The sequence below is a fragment of the Phyllostomus discolor genome, chromosome 10 (assembly GCF_004126475.2).
Source record: "Phyllostomus discolor isolate MPI-MPIP mPhyDis1 chromosome 10, mPhyDis1.pri.v3, whole genome shotgun sequence".
Taxonomy (NCBI): Eukaryota; Metazoa; Chordata; class Mammalia; order Chiroptera; family Phyllostomidae; genus Phyllostomus; species Phyllostomus discolor.
In genome coordinates this window covers 90,198,337-90,216,888 of record NC_040912.2, presented here as the reverse complement: position 1 = coordinate 90,216,888, position 18,552 = coordinate 90,198,337, and the positions used below count along the sequence as shown (strand labels likewise).

The 18,552-nt window shown below is 47.9% G+C and overlaps 1 long non-coding RNA gene across 1 annotated transcript; it reads left to right on the top strand.

Moving 5' to 3' along the window:
- The first annotated feature begins 2,102 nt into the window (after positions 1-2,102).
- Positions 2,103-10,504, top strand: LOC118497215. Its single transcript, XR_004899749.1, has 3 exons — positions 2,103-2,114; positions 8,497-8,500; positions 10,124-10,504. It is a non-coding gene; the product is annotated as an uncharacterized LOC118497215 (long non-coding RNA).
- Positions 10,505-18,552: the final 8,048 nt, after the last annotated feature.

Below are 18,552 nucleotides of genomic sequence, written 5' to 3'. Positions count from 1 at the left end.
TCAGCAGGTAAGTTAACCACATGGGGCCTGATGTGGACAATAGGGAGGGGTGGGGAGCAGGGCACACCTGGGATTCTGCATTCCACCTGAGAGGGGACTTCTTGTCCCGGGGAATCTGGCTCTGCTGTTGCTGTTCAGATTTTTCAAGAAAATCCTGATACTGTGTGAAATCCCCAGACTTCTTTTTAAAAAAGATTTTGTTTATTTTTAAAGAGAGGGGAAGGGAGAGAGGGAGAAAAGGAAAGAAACAATGATCAGCTGTCTTTCACACGCACCCAACTGGGACCCAGGCATGTGCTCTGACCAGGAATGGAACCCTTGACCTTTTGGTTCATGGGACAGTGCCCAACCTACTAAGCCACATCCTTCAGGGTGCCCCCAACTTCTTTAAAAATCTTATTTATTGATTTTTTATTGTTTAATTATGGTTGTCCCAATTTTTCCCCCATTGCTCTCCTCTGCCCCCTCCACACCCCCTCAATCAATCCCCACCCCGTCGTCCTTGTCCATGGGTCCTTTATACCCGTTCGTTGACTTGACCCTTCCCCTTCTTTCCCCTGTTATCCCTTCCTTTCTTCCCCCTGGTCACTGTCAGTCTGTTCCTTATTTCCATGTCTTTGGTTCTATTTTGCTCGCTTGTTGGTTTTGTTCATTAGGTTTCACTTACAGGTGAGATCATATGGTATTTGTCTTTCACTGCCTGCCTTATTTCACTTAGCGTAATGCTCTCCAGCTCCATCCATGCTGTTGCAATGGGTAGGAGCTCCTTCTTTCTCTCTGCTCCACAGTGTTCCATCATGTCAATGTACCACAGTTTTCTGATCCACTCATTTACTGATGGGCACTTAGGTTGCTTCCAGCTCTTGGCTATTGTAAATCGTGCTGCTATGAACATTGGGGTGCATAGGTTCTTTTGGATTGGTGTTTCAGGATTCTTGAGGTATTATCCCAGCAGTGGGATCACTGGATCAAAAGGCAGATCCATTTTTAGTTTTTTGAGGAAATTCCATACTGTTTTTCATAGTGGCTGCCCCAGTCTGCAGTCCCACCAACAGTGCACTAGGGTCCCCTTTTCTCCACAACCTGGCCAGCACTTGTTTGTTGATTTACTAATGATGTTCATTCTGACCGATGTGAAGTGGCATCTCACTGTGGTTTTCATTTGCATCTCTCTGATGGCTGGTGATGCTGAGCGTCCTTCCATATGTCTCCAGGCCCTCTGTATGTTCTCCTTAGAGAAATGTCTGTTCAGGTTCTTTGCCCATTTTCTAATTGGACTGTTTGTCTTGATTTTTAAGAGAAGGGAAGAAGAGAGAGAGAGAGAGAAACATCAGATCATTATTCCACTTATTTATGCATTCATCTGTTGATTCTTGCTTGTGCCCTGACTGGGAATCGGATGCATAACCTTTGTGTATTGGGATGACACTCTAACCAATCCAGCCACACTGGTCAGTGCTGAAACCCCCCAGTTTCTAAATGCCAAGTCGAGTTCAAATTGTTTTACCTATTATTTGGGTCACAGGAGAGACACCTGAGGGCAGAGTCAGTTAGAAACCGCAGCCCTGACTGTGTTGCCCAGAGAAACCAACCAGTGTGGAGGCTGCCCCAGGTGTGACAAAGGCTTAAAAATTGAGTTCCTTCGGGAAAGCGAGAGACTTCAGTCTGGCCTTGGAACCTGGGCGGAGACGGGTGGGGTGGACAGACAGCTGGGCGCCTGACAGGGGATACACTTCAACCACAACTGAGCACAGGCATGGCCACGTGGCCCGCAGAAGTGCCCTGTCCCAGGGGTCACTTTGACATAGTGCCCAGTGGCGCTGGCTTGTCAAAATCCTCCCTGTGATTTCTCTGACACCCTGGGCACCCACCTGCACAGACCTGCTACCCCTCTGGTCACCCCAAGGCTAATCTGGGTCATGGAAACAGCAACAGTCCCTGGGCAGGGGGTGAGCTGGGCTTCAGCGCCCCAGCTGCAGAGCCGGCCCAGGGCACTTCCGCCCACTCAGCACTCGCAGGGCTGGAAGCTGCTGTCGGTGTGCTCCACGGCGGTTTCCAGGCTCTTGGTCACTGCTGAGCCAGCACAGGGTGCAGCCTCTGCTGTCCCTTTCCCTGTCACCAGCCTGGGCTCCTGGAGCTCCGACCTCGTGGCTCCCAGGCTCCCAGCTCCTCTTGTGGCCCTGCGTGGTCACTGTGACCACAGGCTGAAGTGTCCCTATCTCTGCTATGAGCCCTCCTCTGGGTTTGAAAACCAAAGCCGTGGAGAGAGGGAGCCCAAGGTGCTTTAAGAAAGGGGCTGTTTACAGTACTTAATGGTGCACCTGGCTCTTCAGAAAGGCTGTGAGAAGGAGAAAGCTTTCCCGAGTCCTACCCAGCCAGGGCCTGGCTGGATGTGAGGGCTGTGTCCGTGACACTCTCAAGGGGCCCAGGCCACCCAGCCTGGCCCTGTGGTCCTCCCTCCCGGCCCTGCGCGGCTCTGGTTTTACGGAAGATGCACGTGGGGACAAAGGAGAGGCCTCCTTTCGAAAAGATGGACAAAACCTGTGAGGGAGAGAAAACTCAGGAGCTGAGGTCACGAGGAGGAAATGGTAAGGCCCTTCGAATTCCAGAGAGGCCCAAGGGGGGAAGGTTGTATAGGTTCTTCATTCTCCTGGGCGAGGTAGGAAGTGTTGCCTGAGATGAAACGGGGGTACGGCATCCAGGGGAACACCAGAAAGTCACCTCGAAGTCACTGAAGATTCCCATCCCCCCACACATTGAAGGCGCCAGGCTGGCAGGAAGCAGCCCCGGGCACAGGACAGTGGGGAAGGCGCGTGGGCAGACACTTCGTGTTTTGAGGGCTTTCGAGGAAAGCTGCCAAGCCGCAGGCACAGATCTGCAGGGATGAAGGGGTCCCAGGTTCTGTGCCCGTGAACCATGGCCAGGGAGGACCCAGTGCTCCGAGGCTGGACGGCGCCAGGGGTGACCCTTCCGTGCACCTGCAGGGTGGAGCAGGAGGCCCGTCTCCTCTTGAGAACCACTCCGGCCTATGCCGGGAGCTGGACAGACAACCTGTCCAAGTGCAGGCCAGTGTTAGGGACTGAATCTCCCCCCCCCCCCCCCCCCCCCCCCCCCGCCCCACAACCAAAGCCCTGTGTTGAAGCCCTAACCCCCAATGTGAGGTGTAGGTGTGGTCGTGGAGGCGGGGCCCCTGGCCTGGGGTTCGTGCCCTTACAAGAAGAGGAAGAGACGTCGGAGCTTCTCCCTGCCCACGTGCACGCACCAGGGGAAGGAACGTGAGGCCCCCGCAGGAAGGCGGCTGTCTGCAAGCCCGGCTGTGGGCCCTCACCAAGCACTGAATTGGCCAGTGCCTCCAGAACCATGAGAAATGAACGTCGTTTAGACACCCCGTCTGCGGTACTTTGTTAAAGCAGCCCTCGCTGATTCAGACCACCGGTGTCAGAGATCTGACTGTGTCACCCCACGCCCCAAGAAGCCTCGGTGGCAATGGGCCACTCGGACCCCCGGGGCTCTCATCAGCTTGGTGCTGAAGTCAGGCAGATCCCACCCTTGGGACTGCGGAAGCCCTGGGGCATCCTTTATTTCATTTTGGGATTTTTTGTTGTTGTTGTTGTTTAGTTTCGTTTTCACAATTCAAACGCAGGAGGAGGGCTCTGGAAGGGAGCTGACTGGCCTCTGGCTAGCTCCCCAGGTGAGTGTTGGTGAGTCCTACCAAAAAGACTGGGCCCCAGTTTTTGGCGTTCACACAGTTTTACGTGTCATTTCCTCAGGGGTTTTTTGTGTCCTTGCTTCAGTCCCCCTATTTCCCTGTTTTCCGGGGCAGTGCCCTGAGGAGGCTGAGAGTGGCTGACACACAGGAAGGCCTGTCCCTGTCCTTTAAGGCCCAGGGAGCAGATCAGCACCACAGGTGCCCATTTCCCTTGGCCCCAGCCCCAGCGGCGCCCAGGTCTGGGATCTGAGAGGCCAGCCCGACGACGGAGGAAAATGGGGAGTGTGCAGCGGTGACCCCAGGATCCCGACTCTGCACGCCAGGAGCGACACAAAATCCTGTCACACTGGCCAAACTGGGCCCCTCCACAGGTGGATTTTCAGAGAAGGGAGGGAAGGGAAGGTGCAGGGAATGTCATTTGGCCCGCGAGGGCACACAGATAGTGAGGGGGGGGGGGCAGAACCCTGCCCTCACTTTGGAAGTGTTTCGGGGGAATTTTTAAGGATAAATCAGGGAAAACTCCCTTCTTTAAATTAACTGGTTAGAACTTTAAGGCAGAGTCAGAGGTGGGGCCATTATAAAACGACAAGGAAGCTTCTTGGAGGAGCTCCACTGATATGTCCCTTTTTCTTGTTAATTTCAAATCCGCCCAAGACCCAGCCACCTCCTGAGTATCCCATTCTAGAATGTTCCCAGAGACGGACATCAGGGATTCCAAGACTGTCATTGATGAAGCTCTTACTCTCATTTTTTCCCCCTTTGAAAATGAGGACATTGACATTGTTTATTCTCCTTCACCTCATTCACTCACTCACCCACCCACCCACTCACTCACCACATTTATTGAGCGCCTGCTGTGTGCCCACATGGAGACATCAGACAGCGATGCTGCTTTCACAGCCACGGTGCCCAGAGGTGGCCCTTGTCTGGGCTGGAGATCTGAACTCACCGAGGGGCGGCGGCTCGCCCTGCTCTGCCCCCTGCTCCCTTGGTGGCCCCCCGAGGGGGGCTGCACCTTCTGGCGCTGGGGGCTCTGCTGCCTCTCCACCGCCTGCCCCGGACAGCGCCCCCTACCCCCACCCCCACGCTGTCGATTGCTATTCTTGGCAGAGGGGGCGAGCTTCAGGTCTTTCTGAGCTTTGCTGCTCCGACGCATTCACAGAGATCCGTTCCCCTCGTCTTCCCCCAGTCACCTCTGCTTCTGTCTTCTGTCCGTGTAAATTCTGACGGCCTCGGAAGCACCCAGGAGGCTTGCGGGCCCGCGGCGGTCTCTGGTTTTCATCCGCTGCGTTTTAAGGAGGAGGGTGGGGATCCCGGGTCATGGGAGGCGCCTCTGCTCTTCTGAAGGGGACAGACCCCGCGAGGCGGGGAGCAGTGCTTCGGGGTGGGGGTGGGCAGCCCTGCAAGGGTTCACAGACGTGGGGAAGCAGAAGGCTCCAGCTCAGAGGTGTCCCCCGACTTCACAGAGCTGTCCCCAAGGCCACCAGCGTAAACAGACACAGGAGGGCAGCGCCGATTGGGCAGCGCCCCGGGACCTGCCTCTGCCGAGCCACAGCCGGAGGAGAGACGCCCCAGTGACGAGATGCTAATTGTGCGCGTCCCTTCCCAAGATGCCCCGCAGCGCTTCTGGTTCTTGTTGCTAAAGTAACACTAGGTATTGGCAAGTAGATGCTCCGGAGAGATTCTTGGAGAATGCATGTAATTGATACAGTGGATGGAGTCGTTTACAAACTATAACTAAAAATATCACTGTAAAGTAAAAATGAACAAGTCTTGGGACGCTAAATAGTTTAAGCAGCAGGAGATTTCCTTGGCTGGTCCGAAGGTAGTGAGTTATCTCAATTGATCGTCACAGTCAGTTACAGATTCAATTCCTGCTTCTACTCTTTCCCCCTTCTCACTACTGCACTCGACTAGTCTTTTGCAAAGCTGGGGGTGTTTCACACTCGCAGCCCCCCTCTAGGTGTGAAATGCAGCAACCATGGTTCCCGGGGGTTTATCTTAATGAAAAGTGTACGAAAATCGGCACTAGCAAACAGTGCTACTGTGTTTGAATCTTTGGGGCGGGAGATGGGAATAATAAGGCATATAAAAATATAGCCCTTTACCCCCAGGAGCTGGCTAACAGTGAATGTGAGGAAACCTGTCACACACCCCCAAAAAGAAATATGTAGAGACATGCGAGGGTGAACTGGCTTAATTTTCCCTCACCTTTTAAAAGTGGATTTTTCTTTAATTTCTACTTTCTTTTCTTAAAGATTTTATTTATTTATTTTTTAAAGGGTGGGGAAGGGAGGGAGAAAGAGAGGGTGAGAAACATCCACGTGTGGCTGCCTCTCACATGGCCCCCACTGGAGGACGTGGCAGGCACATGCCCTGTTGGGGAATAGAACCACCGACCTTTTGGTTCACACCCTTTGAGCCCACGCTCTATTCACTGAGTACACCTGCCAGGGCTAATTCCTACTTTTTAAAAAAATATATTTTATTGATTATGCTATTACAGTTGTCCCATTTCCCCCCCTTCACTCCCCTCCACCCTGTACACCCTCTCCCACCCATATCCCCCCCTTTAGTCATGTCCATGTGTCATACTTATAAGTTCTTTAGCTTCTACATTTCCCATACTATTCGTACCCTCCCCCTATCTATTTTCAACCTACATTCTATGCTACTTATTCTCTATACCTTTTCCCCCTCTCTCCTCCTTCCACTCCCCTGTTGCTAACCCTCCATGTGATCTCCATTTCTGTGGTTCTGTTCCTGTTCCAGTTGTTTGCTTAGTTTCTTTTGGTTTTGCTTTAGGTGTGGTTGTTAATAATTGTGAGTTTGCTACCCTTTTACTATACATGTCTTTCCTTTATCTTCTTTTCTTAGATAAGTCCCTTTAACATTTCATAAAATAAGGGCTTGGTGATGATGAACTCCTTTAACTTGACCCTGTCTGAGAAGCACTTTATCTGCCCTTCCATTCTAAATGAGAGCTTTGCTGGATAGAGCAATCTGGGATGTAGGTCCTTGTCTTTCATGACTTGGAATATTTCTTTCCAGCCCCTTCTTGCCTGTAAGGTCTCTTTGGAGAAGTCAGCTGACAGTCTGATGGGAACTCCTTTGTAGGTGACTGTCCCCTTATCTCTTGCTGCTTCTAGGATTCTCTCCTTCGTTTTTACCTTGGCTAATGTAATGATGATGTGCCTTGGTGTGTTTCTTCTTGGGTCCAACTTCTTTGGGGCTCTCTGAGCTTCCTGGATTTCTTGGAAGTCTATTTCCTTTGCCAGATTGGGGAAGTTCTCCTTTATTATTTGTTCAGATATGTGCTCAATCTGTTGCTTTTCCTCTTCCCTTTCTGGTACCCCTATAATTCGGATGTTGGATCGTTTAAAGATGTCCTGGAGGTTCCTAAGCTTCTCCTCATTTTTTGAATTCCTATTTCTTCATTATTTCCTGTTTGGTTGTATTTTTCTTCCTTCTGGTCCACTCCATTGACTTGAGTCCCAGTTTCCTTTCCATCACTATTGGTCCTCTGTGCATCTTCCTTCATCTCTTTTATGGTAACCTGCATTTTTTTTCATGTAATTTGCACCCAAAGTCAACCAATTCCGTGAGCTTCCTGATCACCAGTGTTTTGAACTGTGCATCTGATAGATTGGCTATCTCTTGGTCGCTCAAAAGAATGAGCCCTGGGGCATCACTCTGTTTTTCTATTTGAGACATATCTCTCTCTCTCTCTGTTTTTTTTTTTTTTTTTTGGTCTGGTCGCTCCTGCTACGGTGAGGGGCGGAGCCTTAGGTGTTCACCAGGGCTGGGCACTCCAGTCGCTAGATTGTGACGTTGTACGTGGGGGCAGGGACAGGAGGGAACAATGGCGGTAGCTTCGTTCTCCTGGGACCTCAGTCCCTTCTCTGGGGTCCTGGGTTGCACGCTCTGCCCTGGTCCACAATTGCCGCCCTACTGGGTCTGCCAGCCGCCGCTTGCGCACTCAGGGCCCACCGCTGCGTCCCGGAAGGCTTACTCGCTCCCGGTTGCCTTACGCGCCCAGTTCTCCCCGATCTCCGAACGCCGGCACCTCTCCACCCGCTCCTACTGGTCTGGATGAACAGGTCTACTTCAACTTCTTGGCTGTCCGACTTCCATTCAGATAAATCCTCTGTCAGTTCTGGGTGTTATTCTAGCTCTAAATTGTTGTTCTAATCTTGGTTGTGCATGGAGGTACGGTGCGTCCATCTATGCCTCCATCTTGCCGGAAGTCTCCTAATTCGTACTTTCTTTAAGTAATTTGCAAAAAAGAAAAAGTCTTTGAAGGTATGTAAATATTTTGAATATCTTTAATATCGGTAGGATGAAAGACTAATATTTTGATGATACAACACTTAGTAGACAAAATTAGGAGACATTTCAAACCTGACAATCCTGGGAAGGTGTGAAGATAGCGGTGTGAACCTTCTCAAAGAGGAAACATTTTACAGGAAGAAAAACCAGGTCCGAGAGCCTGAAACCAGAGGAGTGGGCAGGGAAGGGCAGAGTACATAGGGATGCCCAGGTGGGGGCCCCCAAGCTACACGGTTCTCCTGCCCTCTCATCTGAAACTGAGGTCAGAACACTCTCATTTGCGGGGGCGGAGGGGAAACCCCGTAAGGGCAACAGAGCCCAGGTGCAGCGCCCTGGGGCGGAAGCCACAAATACGCCTCTAATAAAGGAAAGGGTTTGGTTTGACCTTACAGCTGCAGGCAACCCAAGGCCCCCCGGGAGCACTGCATCTCCGTAGCCCCTCCCTGAGGATCTTTGAGTTTAGTTTGGCGGTGTCGCCCCCAGAGAGGCAAGGCCGTGTTAGGAGCACCACCCTCTAGGGCTTAGAGAAACCAAGGGCTCCCTATGGGTGTTTTCAGTCTGGGCCTCAGCCCCCTTTCCTGTATCCTCACTGTTTCCTCGGTCGCGGGTGTACATGGAGAAGGAGAATCCCCCGCGCTACAGAGGATTGGTCAAGCCGACTGATGGTGCTGAGGTCACACGCCAGCAACAGGACTCTTGGCAGAGCGGCAAAAAGCGATGGCGTGAGAGCGTAACAGCCCATTTGCATGGTCAGGGTTCTGTACTTGCCTTATGTTTGTGTGATGTTTCACAGGGCGCACAGTATTCTCATGTCATGTATTGGGTTGGCCAAAAAGGCTCCCCCCTCCCCTGTAAGATGGCCTTAGTAGCGCTTAGTTGACCTTACCTTCATTCGAGACAATTTTGTTAGATTGTATTGTGACAGCTGTCCTACTAACATGCATTAAAAAAAAAACTTATCAAAATTAGTGAGCTTTTGTGTAGCCATTTTAATATTGAAGATGGAAGAGAATAGGCAACGTTTTCAGCATATTATCCTTTGTTATTTCAAGAAAGGTAACAACACAACTGAAACACAAAAAAAGATTTGTGCCATGTGTGGACAAGGTGCTGTGACTGATCAAATGTGTCAGAAGTGGTTGGTGAAGTTTTGTGCTGGAGATTTCTCACTGGACGGTGTTCCACGGTCGGATAGACCTGTTGAATCTGATCAAATCAAGACACTGAGAACAGTCAACATTCTACCACGCAGGAGACAGCCAACGTGCTCAAAACATCCAGATCAGTAAAGTTATTGGTGAAAATGAAAAACATGTCTTTTATTTTAGGGATCAAACCACACAGACTTTTTGGCCAACCCAATATCTCTCTTACTATTGTGTACTACCCAACTGGGCTGGTACCGCAGACACTACCATTTTACGCTGAAGCTGCTGAGAGACCACATGTGCAGCTCAAGGCCAGTCAGAGGTCATTCCTGGCAGCTGAGGTAGGAGCTACAGTAGGAAATCCTGAGACTCGGCAGCTGTCACCAGTCAGTACCCTGATGGTGATCAGCGGTGTGGTTTCCTCCCCAGTGGGCAAGCAAGGAGGATTGTGGGAAATCACATGCGTGGAAGCCTAAGTAAAAACTCTAGTAGGGCTATCCAACATTTTGGCATCTCTGGGCCACACATTAATACACAAACGCTAATGAAAACTGATGAGCAAAAAAGAAAAAGGTTTTAAGTAAATTTATGATTTTGTGTTGGGCCACATTCATAGCCGTCCTGGGCCACAGGCAGCCTGCGGGTGGTGGGTTGGACACCCCTGCGGGGCCTGAAGCCGTTTGATAAAAGAGAGCCATCCCCTGGCCTGAGACGACCTGCTCCTGTATCTTGGGATGATGAGGCCGAGAGAACCAAGGCTGAACCCGCTCTCCCTTTGGTTCCTGAAGAAATGAGGATTTTCTGAGTCGGGGTGATTTTGACTTTGCAATTTGTAAGACGTGTGTTTACTTTGGAATTAAATATTTTAGTGTAACTTTTCTGCACATAATTCTTAACTGGCGAAATGCAATTCTTGACACTTTTTGTATGATTCGAGTTCCTATTTTTTTCTCTTCTCTCCTGAAGATTAGGCCAAGGGCTGGGAGTAGGGAAGGGATTAGCTACTAGCAGCAAAGAAAGAACTGACTTGGACCTTTTGAGATGATCCCTAACACACTGTAATGTTGTGCTTTCTCCTCTTTAACTGGATTGGGCTTTTCCTGTCTTTTTGCCTGACCACTTTTGCTACACAAAGGCATGGGGCCATTTCACAGTTTGGTCTCTCTCTAATTAAGTAGAACCTGCTTGTCAGGTTTTCCACTTATTTCCCTGGATATTTCGATGGTCAGTATTGGCTCTGGTGGGTGTTCCTGGTTTTAGGCTTTCTCCTGTTTCTCAGAGCATTTAGCAGTTATGATGCCAGAAACTTTCTTTCCTTTGCTTTGTTTGTCTTTGTTTGTGTGGTCCATTCAATTCTTTGTTTGTAACCACCAAGAGCCTGGACCTGGTCTTCACCTACAACGCCCAGCCAGGGTGACCTTTCTTCTTAAAGAGCTCTCTCTGCTACCCCACAATGAAAACCCCACAAGGAAACAGTGGCAACAAGACGAAAGCAATTCCTGTGGTGTCTCAGGCAATAGAAGCATTACCAAAAAAAAGATAGATAAACAGATAATAAAGTATATGTGTGGGAGGTGATTATTTCTTTACTAAGACTTGTGTGCCTAAGGTAAGGTTGGCAGATAAAAATACAAGATGCTTAGTCAGATCTGAATTTCAGATAAATCATTTTTTAGTGTGAGTATATCCCAAAACATTGCATACACCATAATTTGAAGACAAAGAACCTTCTTGATTTGGGAAAGCCCTGCATTTGAGAACAGAATGGGGATTTTTTTAAACCCAAAATCTTTATGTTTTACTAGAAAAACAAAGCTTGGTGGAAACCGGGCATAAGCCAATACCATGAACCTGCTGCTCAGGCTGGTGCACGAGACACGGTCCATTCCCTAGGTCACCTAAACGGCTTTTCAAGAAACACTCCAGGGACAAGGGGACCTGCCTTTACAGCGTGATCCATGCAGACTCACGAACGCTGAGCCTGCTGCTGTCCCCTAGGCTTCCCTGGCAGGGCGTTCTGTGCCATGCATTTTCTGGTATAAAAAACCCATCAGGCAATACCCAGAAAAAAAATTATTTTATTTCCCCAAGCAGCAAAAGGCTAGTCAAGTGAAGCAGTGGGAGTGGAGAAGGAACAAAGAAATCTGTAACTGGCTGTGATCAATTAATTGTAGGCACCACTGCACTCGGACCAGCCAGAGAAAGCTGTTACACCGCTGCTTATATAAAGCCTAGAAATTTAATCCCTTTTAAATTATGGTGACTTTTCACAGCTGGACTATTTTTTTTTTTCCCGTGGCATGAACCTATGCATCATATATAAACCACATATTTAAAAAAATTAAACCATTTAACACAGGAACTTTGTCAAGAAAAGAGTCTTTTCCTCTTTGATGCTAGTAAAAGAACCAGGCAGCCGTCCTAGAGCATTGTGGGGGATTTGCATGCAAAACGAGCTCCGGCCACATCCACGAGCATCCGAAAGGTGGGTCCCAGCGGTTCTTGAGACGTGACGGTGTCCCACAATTGGCTGTGAATCTCAGAGGGGCAAGGCATTTTCTCGGGAAGGATGCCCACGGAGCCGCCCCTGGAGGGAGAGGGGCATTCCCCGTGTAAACGGAAAGGGCAGTAAGTGGATTTTGTCCAGGGAGGCCGAGAGAGGAACGGCGTGATCGGCAGTAAGTTCTCGAGAGGAGCCGGTGGAGAACAGGCGCCCGGCCACCGCAGGCGGAAGTGCGCATCGTCCCGGTTCCTCCCGAAGAGCGAGCGCACGTGCCCACGCCTGTCCCCCCGGGAGCCCGGAAAGGTGAACCGAGGCCCGTGGACCCCCGCGGCGCGGCTTTCTGGCCTTTTCATATTCAGGGTCGGTAGCCGGTACCAACTAACTTGACCTCCGGAGCAGGTCTTTTTGGACACTCCTCCGCAGGACCAAGTTATTTTCAGCAAGATTCGTGTAATAATCAGTAATAACCACTGTTTCCTTCATTCGTCCCTTAGTTTTCAAACAAGCATCTAACGAGGTAAAAAGGAAGACATTTCCGTTTGAAAAGATTTTTTTTTCAAACTCAAATACTTCATGTATGAATTAAGATTTGTACTTTCCAGACACACATGTTACACCTTGAAGTCCTTTCCCTTTGTTCCCCCTGTTTTAAATAGTGTGTGTTTTTAAGTTTAATTAAATTTAAATTTAATTTAAAAACCAATGTAGCCCTGGCCGGGGAGTTCAGTGGGTTAGAGCATGTTCCTATAGTCAAGTTGTGGGTTCAATTCCTGGTCAAAACACCTACAAGAAGTAACCAATGAATGCATTCAATAAGTAGAACAACAAATTGTTGTTTCTCTCTCTCTCTCTCCCCCTCCCTCCCAACCATCCTCTCTCTCTAAAATCAATCAATACATTTAAAAATTTATAGAAAAACAATGTGTATCAACTTATTTTAAAATTAAACTTTAACATTCATTTAAATACATTTAATCAAATAAAACTTCCAAGTGGTGACATAGAATGATAGAAATGAAGTAACTCAAGTTCTAATGCTTGTCTGAATAGTCATTGTCCTATGGTGATTTTTTTCTTAATAGACTTTATTTTGGGGACAGTTTTTTTTTTTTTTTTAATTTATTGATTTTAGAGAGAGGAAGGGAGAGAAACATCTCCCTGTTGTTCCACTTAGTTATGCATCCATTGGCTGCTTCTGGTATGTACCCTGACCCGGGATCGAACTGCAACCTTCGCATGTGGGGGATGCTCTAATCAACTGAGTACCCAGCCAGGGCTTTAGGACAATCGTGGGTTAACAGCAAAACCAAGCAGAATATGGAGATTTCCATCATGCCTACCCCCTGGCCGACACATATGCACAGCCTCTCACACTATCAACATCCTGGACCAGAGTGGTACATTGTTAACAATCCACAAATTGATACATTGTTATTATCTAAATCCATACTCTATATTAGGGTTCACTCTTGGTGTGGTACAGTCTGTGGGTTTGGGCAGATATATCATACAGAATAGTTCCACCACCCTAAAAATCCTCTGTGCTCCACCTGTCCAGCCCTCCTTCTCACCTAATTCACGGCCACCACTGATGCTTTCAGTGTCTCCATAATCTTGCTTTTTCCAGAGTGTCATATATTGTGGTTGGAACCATACAAAACATAGGCTTTTCTATTGTTTTTTTTTTTTTTTTCACTTACTGATAAGCCTTTAGGTTTCTTCCATATCTTTTTATGGCTTGATACTCATTCCCTTTGAGCACTGAGTAATGTTCCATTGTATGAATGTACCACAGTTTATTTACCCACTCACCTGCTGAGGGAATTTGCCAACTTTGGCAATTATGAATAAAGCTGCTGGGAATAGCCATATGCAGGTTTTTTGTGTGCCCATAAGTTTTTAACTCCTTTGGGTAAATACCCAGGAATGTGATGAGGTTGGATCATACAGTAAGAGTATGTTTGTAAGAAACTGCCTTCCAAAGTGGCTGCACCATTCTGAATTCCCATCATTATCAGTAATGAGTGAGAGTTCCTGTTGTCCCACATCCTCCTGGTTTTGTGTTGTCTGTGTTTTGGATTTAGGCCATCCTTATAGGTGTGTGGTGGCATCTCATGGCATCTCATTTTTTAAAATTTGTAATTCCCTGATCATGATGTTGTGTGTTTTTTTTTTTAAAAGATTTTATTTTTAGGGAGAGGGGAGGGAGAAAGAGAAGGAGAGAAGCATCAGTGTGTGGCTGCCTTTCACACACCCGCTACTGGGGACCTGGCCTGCAACCCAGGTATGTGCCCTGACTGGGAATCAAACTGGCGACCCTGTGGTTCACAGCTTGCACTCAATCCACTGGGCTACTAGCATCTTTTCAATATGCTTATTTGTCATGTTTGTATCTTTTTTGATGAAGTGTCTGTTCTTGTATTTTGCCCATTTTTAAATTGGATTGTATTCTCATTGAATTTTAAGCATTCTTTGGAAAGCAGTCCTTTATCAGATGGGCTTTTTGCAAATATTTTCTCCTAGTCTGTGGCTTGTCTTCTCATTCTGTTGACAGTGCTTTTCCCAGAGCAGAAGTTTATAATGTTAATGAAGTTCAGCCTGTCAGTGATTTCTTTCATGAGTCCTGCCTTTGACATTGTATCTAAAAAGTCATCACCATCCCCAAGGTTACCTAGATTTTTTCCCATGTTATGTTCTAAGAGCTTTATATTTTAAAAAATTATTTTTAAAGATTTCGTTTATTTATAGAGGGGGAAGGGAAGAAGAAAGAGAAGGAGAGAAACATCGATGTGTAGTTGCCTCTTGCACGCCCCCTGCTGGTGACCTGGCCCACAACCCAGGCATGTGCCCTGTCTGGGAATTGAATTGGCAACCCTTTGATTTGTAGACTGGTACTCAATCCACAGAGCCACACCAGGCAGGGCTAAGAGTGGTATAGTTTTGCATTTTACATTTAAGTCTGTGATCCATTTTGGGCTAGTTTTCATGAATGTCATAAAGTCTCTGTCTAGATTTATTTATTTTTTTGCATATGGCTGTCCAGTTGTTTCAGTGTCATTTGTTGAAAGGGCTACTTCTCCTCTGTTATAATGTTCCTTTGTCAAAAGCCAGCTGACTATGTTTACGTGAGTCTGTTTCTGGGCTCTTTGTTCTGTTTTACTGATCTGTTTGTCTGTTCTTCATCAATCCCACACTGTCTTGATTATCGTAGCTTTATAGTAAGTCTTGAAGTTGGGAACGGTCAGTCCTGTATTGTTTATTAAGATTTGTATTCATCTTCAGAGAGGAGAAGGGAGGGAGAAAGAGAGGGAGAGAAACATCAATGTGTGGTTTCCTCTGGTGCACCCCACACTGGGGACCTGACCCAAAACCCGGGCATGTGGCCTTGACTAGGAATCAAACCAGCGACCCCTTGGTTCACAGGCTGGCGCTCAATCCATTGAGCCACACCAGCCAGGGCTAGCTTTATTATTATTTTTATTATCATTACTATTTTAAACTAAAGCAACTCCAATAGCACAGGGTAGAGGAAAAGCTTGTAGACTTTGCCTGGTAGCCCTGCACCTTAGCCCCTTAGCTCTCATCTCTAAACTGCTCTAAACCAAGTGCTTCCTTAGAACTGAGAGGCTGAGAGAGGCTTACAGAGATTGAGAAATGACAGATACTTGCAGCTTGACATTAGATAACCATGTCTGCAAGGAGACCTTTGATGCCCAGAGAGACGATCAGGAGAGACTGTACCAGATCCCCTGAAACCTGCTCCTCCCCGCTGAGTAAACAGTCCAGCTGGGACAGCCCCATCTCAGCTGGTTACTACCCTGGAGGTGTGCTCCAATTCTGCAAGCCATAGGAAACTGGCATTTGGGCTCAGTACAGATGAAAGACTCAAATCTACAATAGCCCATTTCTGGGAAAACAAGTAAAACAGAAAGATTTATGTAGTTGTTATTAAACTTGGAAAAAGAATGGTTTTATCCCTAGTTGTTATAAGTGTATTCACTAAAAAAAAATGTTTCTCCCACAAAGTAACTATTTTGCAAATTTACCTTTGTAACTGGACACAAAAGTAGAGTGGTGGAAAAAGCCAGTCAAATTGAGTAGTGGGGAGTTGTAGTCCAACTTTAAGTGACACTAACTTAACTTTAGTTGAGTTCTGGTAACCCACTACCATCGGACCAGCCAGACAGCTGCCCTTTCCCTTCCTTATATAAAGTCCTTAAATTATTATTCTAATAGTTTAGGATGAGTTGCTTCAGGAATTTTTCAAAAAACTATTTAATGCTATGTAAATAATATAGTATAATGCTATAGAAAGCAATACATTTTCTGATGCTTTTCCTTGGATTTTTAGTGGGTCAACACAAACTGATATTCAAAATAAATGTAGATGCATGATGGGAAATAGAAACAAATTACCAGATGGAAGCCTCTTGTCATCCACAAATACGGTGAGACGTTCAGGGATCACAGAAAAAAAAAAAAACAGTGAACGTACTTGGGCCAAATGTTTAGCAATAAAAATATGAGACATTTAATGTCAACAAAATGAGCTTTGATTTTTTTTTTTTAATCGTCTTCCTGTGATTTGCAAAATGCCTTCCTGATTCCAAGCAGCAGGTGGCAGTAATGCACAGAAGACTTGGTTTCCACCCACTTGGGTCAGAGAGCTTCAGCCAGAGAGCTTCTCAGGCAAGGATTCATTAAATGTTCATTCACACTTGTTATTATCTGTAGTTTCCTCTTTTTCTAATAATCCCTAATAGTTATAACCAGTCAAATCGTTATGAAAAATTTAATATGGTCATATGCTTCACCTTTAAGATTGTTGCTTTGTAGAAGTTCCCATAAAATGTTGAACATAGTCTTCTATCAACGGTTTTGTTGTGAGAGGTCGAAGCCCACTCAGTGATCAGCTACAAGCACCCTCACCTAGTTCCAGGTGAAACCCCACATTAACCAGGAGAAAAGGGTTAAGAAGGATTAGGAAATGACCAATAAATAGTTCTGACCTTTGCCTGTCCAATCTTAATTTTCCTGTTTAAAACATTTGTGTTTTAAAATACAAAACATTCAAGTGAACTGAAAGTTTTCAAGGACAGAAGGAAAGGTGTGTTCAATTCATTTACTTAAAGAAAATACTGTGCAGATAACCATTACAGTGAGACTTGGATTTCACAAAGCCCAGGTGGTGAGTTTCAGATGGCTGCGAGTGCGAATGTATGTAACTTCCAGCAGGAGCTTCGCGGGTGCCCGCAGCCAGGAGACCGCAGAGGAGCGATGCTGAGCCCGGGAAGGTCTGCAGGCAGGTGGGACAGCAGACGTCACGGCTGGCCTGCTTCATAGTTGGGAAGCCAGGCCGTTGGGCCGTAGGGGTCACAGAGGTGGAAACCCATTCATGCCCCCATTGCCTTCAGGGATGTTTAAATTCCCTGATTTCTCTGGTCCTGCCTTCCACAGGCTCCTGTCCGCCCGCCATCCTCGCCCTTGCCCAGGACCTGCGCTCTCCAGCGAGACTTAAGTGTGGTTATGGCTCCTGCTGTTTTCTCTCCCCTTTCCCTCTGATGACAGCCCGCCTACGGGCAGGGCCGGGGAGGAAACACTGATTTCAGGGGAATGGGACAAAAAATCCCGTCTGAGCATTCATCTGATATGATTTCTCCCATTACATCTCTGGGCCTGGAATACCGACACACACACCTCTTCTAAAATGCACAGAACATCACCCTGCGAGTCACAGCCACCGCACAGCCTTACCTTACCTTAGGGCGGAGGGCCCAAAGGAACAGTGGACAAATGGCAACGGTTGAGCTGTGGGGGGAGAATGCCAGGCAGGGCTCTTCCTTCTAAAAATGTGCTGGCGGGAGGCCTTTTGGGGGAGGTGAAAACGAGGCCCTAACACTATTAGGTTGTGGTGATGGTTGCACAACTCCGTCGAGTTACTACAATCACCGAATTCCGTGGCACACGGTTGGCACCTCCACAGAGTTCTTTATAAGGTTACTTGTGTTCTTACACGATTTCAGCAGTGAATAAAAAGTTAAAAATTTAAAAAAAACAAAAATGGACAGCAATGAGGTGCTTTATTATTTTAGTCACTGTCCTGAACATCTGTCGAGGTCCTGCCAGGTTCTGCCAAGGCGATCAAGAACGCCCACCCTTACTGTAGGAGTTCAACTGGACGCCAGCGTCCTGGAGTCAGGGAGCTGCGTTCAGGGCCAGACTGGTCAGGGCTCCTGGCTTGGCCCCCGAGTAGGCTGGTTCAGGTGAGCAATCGCTCAGACCTGTGTCAGCAAGAAAGGAAGCACAGGGTGGGGTGGGGGGTGGTGATGGAGGAGAACCAGCCTCAGGGGACAGGGAGGAGGTGCCGCATGCCCAGCTGCTGGAAAGGGCCAAAACTGCCCCTGGGGTTGGGGACATGGGGCAGGTCATCTGAGCCATCAGGGCTTTGGCTGGACCAGGGAAACAGGAAGAATCATCTTGTTTGGCCACCTGAGTCACCCAGGAGGTAACAATGACGCACAGCTGATGGATACAGCAGGGTTTTGTTTTGAAGCGATACATCTTAAATCCTCCAGCCCAATGCCCCTCTCTCTCTTTATTCCACATTCCGCTGCCACGCGGCCAACCCTCTGGCCTCCCCAGGCGAACCACAGCTTACCGGATTCCCTACACACGGTCTTTGCCAGTTCCTCTCTCCCAGCAAGCCTGCCTCCCTTGCTTCCCTCCCCCCCTCAGTGGGGAGGAAGCTTTTCTTCTCGGAACTCCTTACAGTGTCTTAGGTGCGTCATAATTAAGGAGGGGTGTAAGTTCCTACTCCCCAGCCCTCCTTCTGGTGCACCTTTGCCAGGGTCAGGGGTTGGCAT